Genomic DNA, 9581 nt, shown 5'->3' with positions numbered 1-9581 from the left:
CAGTGTCAATGTCACGTCACAGGATCCAAAGTCGCGTGAGTTCCGACTCTCGCCGCGGTGAGCGGCACTCTGACCCACTGAGGACTCCCGGCCCGGGAGCTCCCTGGCGACTCGGGCCTAGGTTCTCCAGCTCCCCTGCACCGGCAGTTTAGACCCAAGTGAACTCCTCCTCATGGTCGTCGTGGCCATCCCGGCCACTGCGGAGACACGGCGCCCGCTCAGCTTGAGACTTTGAGCCACTCACAAGTTGGGACATACTGGGGCAGGAGGAGACGCCTGATGAGGGGTCTCTCCTCGCCGACCCCAGGCGCATCGGATGGGCAGAGGAGAAAGGCCCGAGATTAGCAAGGGAAGGTCTGGGCGGAAAGGTGACCAGGGCTTCATTAACCCACCCTGTCTTTGGGACTGGCAGCAAGGCATGCCCACAGGAGCGGTCAGTCTCTGGGTAGTGATGGTATAAAGTTGCCAACAAATGGTCAAGCCCCATGGCTCAGCCTGGGGCTTCCTCTTGGCAACCCTTGGTAGTTGGGCCAGGCAGGGGGGAGACCTTGAAGCTGTATTCTAACATGCTGCTAAGTGCATTTTGAAGGGAAGTTCCTCTGGGGCAGCCCCTGTGTTGCCCCAGCAGTCACTGGGCAGCTGCAGGTGAGGCGCAGAGGCAGGTGCAGGAAGTTCTGAGAAGGCTGCGAGAAAACCCCGGGACTGGTGTCCTAACTGTTTTGCATCCCTCTGACGACTGCTCCCCAACCCAGAACTCCAGACTCCAGGTGTCTCAGAAGAAGAGGTGAGTTGGGCTCCAAAAGGGGAGAAGGGGGGAAGCAAGGGGTCCGGTGCATGTTTCTTGACTGGGATTCTCACCCCCAGATCTTCCCTTGGAGCTCACCACTGCTCACCCATCCTCTACAGAAGCTGTTCGCTTTCTCTGAGCACCAGGTCTCTGATCCAGGTGGCAGAATCCCAGGAACTGAAAGAATCTTTTAGGTTATTTAGGCCAACGTTCCGTTCCATGCCATGCCCACATCATAACAAATGGCTACCCAGGCAGTGCTTGCACACCTGCAAAGACGGAGAGCTCCCTATCCCAGGCAGCCTGCTGACAGCTCTGAATGTGAGATTGTTCTTTATACTGTACTCATGAGAGCCACAACATCTCTCAAAGGAACCTTTGTTGTGGGAGTTTACATGTCATCTGGGAACGTGAGCCTGAAACACTGTGTTGATGCCACTTAGGCAGTTAGTCTTGGGTTCTGCCAGCGAGAGCCACATTGCAGTGACCTTCAGGCACCAGGACGGGCCCCAGAAGCAGCCTCCAACAAGTGTCTCCTGCCACATCCAGACACCAGCACATACACACCCTGCCCCCATATCTAACTGTAAGAGCACAAAGGGGTCCCATAGAAATGGCCTGCTCTGCTGCCTGCGTTGTGCACATGAGAAGGGGAAGTGATCAGGACCCTGTTACTTGGCATCACAGCCATCTGGGATGGCGGGGCCCCTGTGGTCTTGTGCTTTTGCTCTCCATGCAGCTCAGAAGGTCTCAGGGCCACTCTGTCCCGGGCACCCTGTAAATGAAGCATGATGAAGATTCAGCCTCTGCCCTGTCCACTGTTGGGGGTTCTGGGTTCCCACAGGAAAGTACTGTTTTGGAGGATAGAACAGATGCCCCCTGGCTATGACTGGTTGATGCTCCTGAGAGTCAAGAGACCGGAATTCAAATCTTCCTCTAACCTTGGGTCTCAAGTTCCTTGGCTCTTCCTGGTTTTAGATCCCCAAATGCAGAGTGAGGCTGACAGTCATGTGTCCACTGAGACTTCACCTATGAGAGGTGGAGGGCATGTGGGGGTGGGGCCACTGCCCGGACCTAGCCAGGGGCCTGTCTTAGACCTGGACCCACCATGGTCCCTGGCCTTTGTGACTCAGAGATAGAAGGGAGGGTTACCCTGAGACTTTGCCCTGAGGATGGTCTCCATGGGAAGGCGGGAGAGGGAAGATGGTAATGACATTCACAGAGGCAGCTGCCTACTGGCAGTCACTGTATCTGGTGGTGCTGGTCTCCACTCAGCCAGAGAAGTGCTGCAAATATCTCTCCCAGAAAGCCCTGGGATGGGCTGCTTGGGCCACAGGTGTGGGAAGATTCCAGCAGGATTCTGGCTGTGCCCCCTGTCTGATGCTCAGGCTGGGGCTTCCTTGGGCTCTGAGAAATTCCCCATGCTCAACACAGGGCTGCCGTCCCCACCCCCACCCCAGGTTACCTGGAGCAGCAGCTCTGGCATCCACACTGGGATTGGCTACAGCCTGGCCCAGGGCCACCACTGGCTCGACCTGGCCTTGGGCTGCGGGCCCGTTGCATGGGGGAAAGGAGGGGACAGAGAAGAAGGGAGTAAGTGGGGTGGCTTCTTTCCCAGAAGTTCCACAGGGGACCGCTGGAGCCCTTCCATTTGGGACAAGTGCAGAGGGCTGGCAGACACTGCCATCTGCTGGCCACTGGTTGTAACAGCTGTATCACAGTGTGGCTGAACTTCTGCCTGCTGGGATAACAAAGACCCACCAGTCTGGAAGAAGTATCAGGAACCCTGGGACCTCTGCGGTTGAACCAGTTTACCTGGAGCTGTAAGGTGTCCTGGGAGATGAGGGGACAAGGTAATGGACCACACACATCACTGAGGTCAGGAAAGAGACTACAGTATAGGGTCATGGTAAAAACCTGGCTTCCAAACCACCTTTGCAGGACACTAGTTTTGTGTGACCTTGATTAAGTCAACCTGTCATCCTCCATCTCCTTGTCTTTAAATGGGGACAGGGATTCCTGCCTGCCTATGCAGATGAGACTTTAAAACAGGTAAAGTCCTCACCACAGTGCCTAGCTCAATAAAGGTGGCTTTTCCTGTATTCTAGGTAAGGCCCAGTTTAAACAGTTGGTAAACTAGTTAATCTAACCTGTCCACCCAATCTCCTCTGTATGACCACTGTCTTTGAGGCATGTCCCCTCTGTCGACATGTCCATCATGGATATCAGTTGTCTGAATGTTCTAGAGTTATGTCTCCATTAGATTTTCTTGGAAACGTTTGTGGACACATAAGATTTTTTTAAAAAAACTTACTTTTGGAATAAAAACTGGTAACTCTTAGAATGGTAATGGGATGTGGAATCTTGGTCAGATAGGAGCCCAAGTTTTCTTTTCTAGACGCACAATGAACAGGAGACCAAACTCTCTCCTCCTGGGAAAATAGGGGCTGACAGGGGAAAAACAACCAGAAGGTGTGTCCCCCAGTACAGGATATGAGCCTTTGCAGCCACCCCTGAGGATGGGGACACTAGATCAAAAGGTCTCGTGGTTCACACAGCAGAGCGTTGAGCAGGAACATCATGGGGCTGACCTGGGGACCTGGTGTCATCCAGTTGGGTGGCTGCCTCAGGTCTTTCGTCCCACATCATGGCAAAGACATCCGTGAGATTGACCTGCAGGAGACAGTCTCTGAGGCTGCCCTACAAAGGATGAGGGTACTTACAACCCTGGGGACTTGGCCCTAGGTTATGGTGACCTCCAATGCTCCCCACGCTCCTAGGTATCTGATCCACCTCTAAATAATGTGTTCCTTTGGGGCAGTGCCCCGGCTGGGTTCTGCCCTCCCAGACTTCCTGGCTTGGATGGAGTTGGCGGACTGATCCAAATGCTGATTCTGACTCCTGCAGACGCACATCTGAAGAATTAGTACAAACATCAGGTAACGGAGGAAGCCACCAGCAAATCATTGCAAATGAAAAGAACAGTGAGATTCCATTTTCCTTTACCTCTCAGTGGAGTAAAACCAAAGAAGATAAAATGCATTATTGGTGAGAGGACGGACAAATGGCTGTTCTATATACCTTTGGCAGGAATGGAAGTTCATAGAGATTTTCCAAGAGCAGTGTGACAGCATCAACATCTTAAAGAGGAAACCCTTTGACTTGGCATTTTCACTTGTAGAAATTTAATTTGTTATAGGGGATACTCACACAAGATAAATATACAAGGATTTTAAAAATTGAGGTAATAATGACAACTGGAAATGACCAAAATGGCATTTAATAGGGTCGTAACAAAATAATGATACACACTCACATGGGTTGTGTTTCCCCTAAAGTAAGACTAAATTAGATGTGGTGCCTGGCACAGAAAGATGCCCAAAATATATGATACTGAAAGACAGGGTGGGCAGAGTAGAGGGAGGGGCAGGCTCAGCCATTCAGACCAAAGGTCAAGCCACACTGATGGGCGTTTGTCCAACTGTCACTGTGTGTGTCTGTTACCATCCTTCCATCCATGCTCTGTATCCCAGCCCTCTTATCTCCTCAGGGATCCTCCTTTCTCTCTGCTCTGTCTGAAAACAGACCCACATTTTTACATCATAAAATAATAAATCCATCTTGGAGAGCTTTATTATCAGATATCAATATAAATACATTCATGTGTAGCACTTGAAGCAGAATTGACAGATCAAGACGACAGCATAGAGTCCAGAAGCAAATAGCAATGTTTGAAAATGTTTGAAATATAATAATGGTGACAATTCCAGTGGAGGAAAGGAAGAATTGTTCAATAAAATTGACCAATGAACTTACCAAGTACTGGGTACTTGACTAAGTATTTAGGGCCCTCCAAATGGCCCTACGACATAAACGAATCCAATAATTGATTGTAGAAAATATATCTGGAGGAAATAGGGGTAAGGAATACTTTTCTAAGTATGATTTCAGTGTAAAAACTACCAAGAGAAATCTCCATGGTCAAACAACATAAAAATCTTAAAATTTACGTGTAAAAAATACGAAAAACAGAACTGACCTTAAGCACATGATCCAACTTAACACTGCCGGTCGTGGGGGACACTGGCATCACGTGCCCTCTGGTGTGATCACCAGTGTGGCACGCCTGCCAAATACTAATCTGCATCAAACCATGAGAAGTAATTAGACAAACCCCAGCTGAGGAGGGGCCTGCACAAGTGGCGTGGATGACCGTGTCAGTGTCATGGACGATGAGATGAGAAAGGCTGGGAACTGTCAGAATAAAGGAGGTGAAAGGGGTGTGAGTATGAAACAATGCATGACACTCGATTTGATTCTTGATAGGGAGCAGGATGTGGGATTGGAGGAGGGGAAGCAGTTGTAAGTAAGAGACATTATTGGGACAACGGGGCAGATTGGAGTATGATTGCATGTTAGCTAATGGTATTGTATCAATGTCAGATTTTCTGGGTGTGATTGTTACACTGTGGCTATGAAGGAGGGCAGGAATAACAAAGTGTTAATAATTGTTATGTCTGGGATAGTGTGAGAGGTGGTTTTTATTTTATTTTTTTACTATCCATATTTTCTAGTTTTTCTACAGTGAGCATGAATTATTTCTATATGATAGTTCCATAAAATCCTCTGCTTGTCTCCTCTGCTTCAGAATCAAGCTTCTGGAACATGGTGCCACACTCATCACCCCCACCAGTCTGCTGGATGGGGGCCATCCCAGGGGGCGGGCCTGACATTGGGTGAAGCAGCGCTCTTCAGCCAAGGCAAGTCCCAGGGAGAACTGAGCAGAGAACTGCCAGCACTCCCAATAGCGGGGGGCATAGCCCTTCAGTCACAGAGACGCTGCACGGTGGTTAAAGGCACCACGTTTGCTCTATTCCCCACCCCCATTTTTCCTGAAACATTTAAGAGTTACAGGCATCATGATACCTCACTCTAAGTAATTCTTAGAACGAGAGCATTGTTCTTCACAGCCTGTGTTTTCTGCACCCCAGCACCTGGCAAGGTCACAGGCCCGGAACTAGGCCCAGGAATGTTTGTTGAGTGACACAGTAGGTCACTTGGGGTGATTACCCCTGGAGAAGGAAACCATCACTGTGGAGGGCACAGACAAATCAGCAAGTGCCCGGAAGACCTGTCCCACCAGAGAGAAGGGCAGTGTAGATGTGTGGCACGGCCAGAGCTCAGATCAAATTCCTTGCGGGCTGTGGTGTCTCTAACTAACCGCACTGTCCCTGAGGCCTGGAGCTTTCCTCCCGGGGCAGTGGGAAGGGGGACGCTCTGCAATGTGGTTTGTGTTACGGCAGCTTCAGCCACGGAATGGGCTGCTTGAGTCAGGCAGGAAGCAGAAAATATCAGATTTAGATCCCACATTCCATGCATTGTATACAATTATCCACTGGAGCCACCTAGGAGCATGAGGGACCCACAGAGGCAGAAAATGGGATTGCTCTCAGGGTCGAGGTCATTTTCATGGGGAGCCAGTTGCATGCTTGGCTGCGGTGTACAATCAGGAACCCTGGGGCCAGGAGTGAGGCTTATTTGCTTGCAAAGCACTGATGACAGGCGTGCTGCCAGCTTCATCAACAGTGGAAGTCCCCTTCTTTACAGTCCCCCACCTGTGCTGCCCCTGGAACATACGTGCTTCGCTAGCCCTCGCGGGCTGTCTTCTCCACGGGCCCTCACGGGTGGGCCAGCCTCGCTCAGCACCAACAGTTTCTTACCTATGATCCCACATCAGGGTCTCCAGCCCAGGCCTGCCTCCTGGAGGGTCAGAGCCACAGATCCAGACACGTCCACCTCCCAGGCCCTCAGACACCACCTGTCCAAAACGGAACCCAACACCCCACCAAAAGTGTGTCCCTTCTCCAGATGTCCTGCCCCAGAGAATGGTACCACCATCCAGCCACTCACAGGAGCCAAACATTTTAGTAGTGGCATCTTAACTCCCCGCCCCGCCCACATTCACTCAATTTCAGGTCTTGGCCAATTCCATCTCCTGTCTCTCTCGCTCTCTCTATCCCTGTGTCTTTATCTCAACCTGGGGAGCCCTCACCCTAGTTCATGACACCATTGTATCCAGTCTGGATTGTTCTGCAATTCTGCCCACCTTCTTGCCTCCAGCATCACATGCTCCAAACCACTGTCTACAACACAGCTGGTCGGGCCCCTCCTATGTTCACAGCCCTGCGATGGCCTCAAGTTGGCCTCAGGGTCAACGTGAAGCCTTTAGCCTGGTGCACTCCTGCCTGTCCCTTCCCCTTGACCTCCCTTTGCCCCTCGTTCCCTGAATTCTATGATCCTTCTTGTCTCCGGGCTTCATACATGATATTCCTTCCACTTTGTCCTAGTCCTTCTTATTTCTTCAGGGTCACCTTGAACTTTGGCCCCTTTAGAAAGCCTTCTCTGACCCCCACCCCACCGCAAGTATAAGGGCAGAGAAGCTCACTGACGGCAGGGATGTGCCTTATTCACCGTGTATGCTTAGTGCCCAGCATGTAGTGTACGTTACATAAATGAGTGTGCGATGTGACTGCTCATCCCATGGGTCCTTCCCGGGAGCTGCACTGTGCTAGACTCTGGGGGCACTGAGGCCCACACTCTGTCTGCCTTCCTCTGAAGTGGGGCATGCCAATCGAAACGAGATGGACCGCTTGCTACCATGAACCTTGCCCTCCAGATAGAAAGGCAGGTAGGCAGGCGGAGCAGGCAGTGCGCTGGGTCCCCTGCAGAGCTTCCATTCTCCATTCATTCACACATCCATCTTTCTATTCGTTATTGCTCATCTTGTCTACAAACACATTTGAAACAAATCTAATAAAGCACATGAGTCTATGTATTTATTCAAGACATACATTGGGGAACCTGATTCTATTTTCAAAACTTTTTGCTGTAGGATTTCTTCATGAAAATCTGACTCAGAACAGGTAATAACCATGTTAGTCATGATGGTGGTGGTGGTGGTGATGGTGGTGGTGGTGGTGGAGTTGAGGTTCAGGAGACACTCTTCTGCTCCTCCTGCAGGAGGTTCAAGGACACGATCCCGTCATGCGTTCTAAGCCCTAGAACTAAGTGCTAGCTTCTGCCATTGTCACAGGGGTTTTCCATGGAGAGAGCACAGAATAGGGGCAGGGGGTTTGTGTGTTTCCAGTCTCAGATTTTCTTCTCCTGGGCCACTTGGCAGGTGACATGACCGCTACGTCTCATCCCAAGGAGAGGCGAGTCTACTATGAGAGGGTCTACATCCTGCATGCCTTTACCGCTAAGCCCCGTTTCAAGGAAAACTGGCCCCAGCTGTGGCCCCAAGGCAGCCATCAGAGGTAGGCCAGGCAGTAGGAAGGAGCCAGAACCTTGAAAAGGGGACAGGAAAGGGGAAGCTGGAGGCAGCAGGTCCATGGGCACACTCTGAGAGCACAGGGTTGGATGGAGTGTCCTTTCACTGAGAAGCTTCAGAGCCTCCACAGGGCCTGGAACAGAGGCCCAGCTCAGTAGATATTATTGAATGAGTGAATGAATGAATGAATGAATGAATGAATGAAAAGGCCATGAGAGAGAGAGAGGAGAGTAGTTTTGTGATGGAGTCCAACTAGCAGCAGAAACAGAAGAGTGTTCTGTCTTTTTATAGTTGCCACACATTAGAGCAACACAAACAGTCACACTGATTAAATGTCACTTTGTGCCAGGCCCTGGCTAAGCATTTCACAGGTGGTTGCGAAGAGGTGGAAAGTTTGCTGACCAGAGTTCCGGGGTGGTGGGCATGGGGAAGGGGGACTGCTTCTTTGGGAAAATATAGTCAAGCAGAAGCCCCACCTCCTCTTCCCTGAGGGTGGGGAGCAGCTCGGGGAGTGGGTGTCCTTAGGAAAAGAGGAAAAGTAGGTGTCCAGGAAGGTACCTGGAGAGGCGGGTACCAAATAGAGGGGGTGGGGGTGTTAGCAGCTCTGCGCAAGGGAAGTTTGGGGCGACAAAGACTCTCCTTGACCAAACTTTAGATTCCTCTGCGCTCTCTCCTTCACTAGGCCTTGACCTTGACCCCTGACGCCCTCCCTCTTTGGCCTGCCTGGTCCAGTCTTAGTAAGAATGCTGCTAAGTCAGTTTAGAGAGAATCCCTTTCTTGAAATCTGATCACCCTGGGTATCTGATCAAGTTCCTCCTCCCTCACCTTTGACAGATGAGTCCTTGGCCTACCTTCAGCAAGAATCCCCCTACCTGTGCTGTCTTCTCCCATAATTTGTCATCGCTGACCCCCACCCTGCTCCTTGGCTGAAAATCCCCACTTGTCCTTGCTGCGTTCAGAGTTGAGCCCTATCTTCCTGTTGTGATAGACTTGAATAGTCTTCCTTACTGTTTTAACAACTGTCAGAATAACATTTCTTTAGGAAGGGAGAGGAAAGACACAGTTTTCAGCAGCTTTTGTTGGGAAGGTCCCTTTCACCTCTTTCAGGAAAGCCACTGAAGGCCTCTAGAGTCAGGTTGCTGTTTCTTTAGCTGATGCCTCACAAGGGGGTCTAGTTTTATTCTTTGCTGGGTTATAGATCACCTCATTTGACCCTCCTAACGTCTCTCCAAGCATCCATTGAGCCATGAGCACTGGATGCACTGTTTCCCTCACACTTTCCCCCAGGGCAGGGGACCAAATAATTTATCCTTTGAACTAGGACAGTCCAGAAATTCCTAAGAGTGAAACAGGCACTGTTACTGAAACTGAGGGTCCTTATGACTTTGATAAAATTTAACTTCAAATCCTAGCACACATTCTCTCTCTCTCTCTCTCTCTCTCTCTCTCTCCACACACACACAC

This window comes from Rhinolophus sinicus, linkage group LG05 (assembly GCF_036562045.2).
Source record: "Rhinolophus sinicus isolate RSC01 linkage group LG05, ASM3656204v1, whole genome shotgun sequence".
Classification (NCBI taxonomy): domain Eukaryota; kingdom Metazoa; phylum Chordata; class Mammalia; order Chiroptera; family Rhinolophidae; genus Rhinolophus; species Rhinolophus sinicus.
This window is presented reverse-complemented; position numbering follows the sequence as displayed.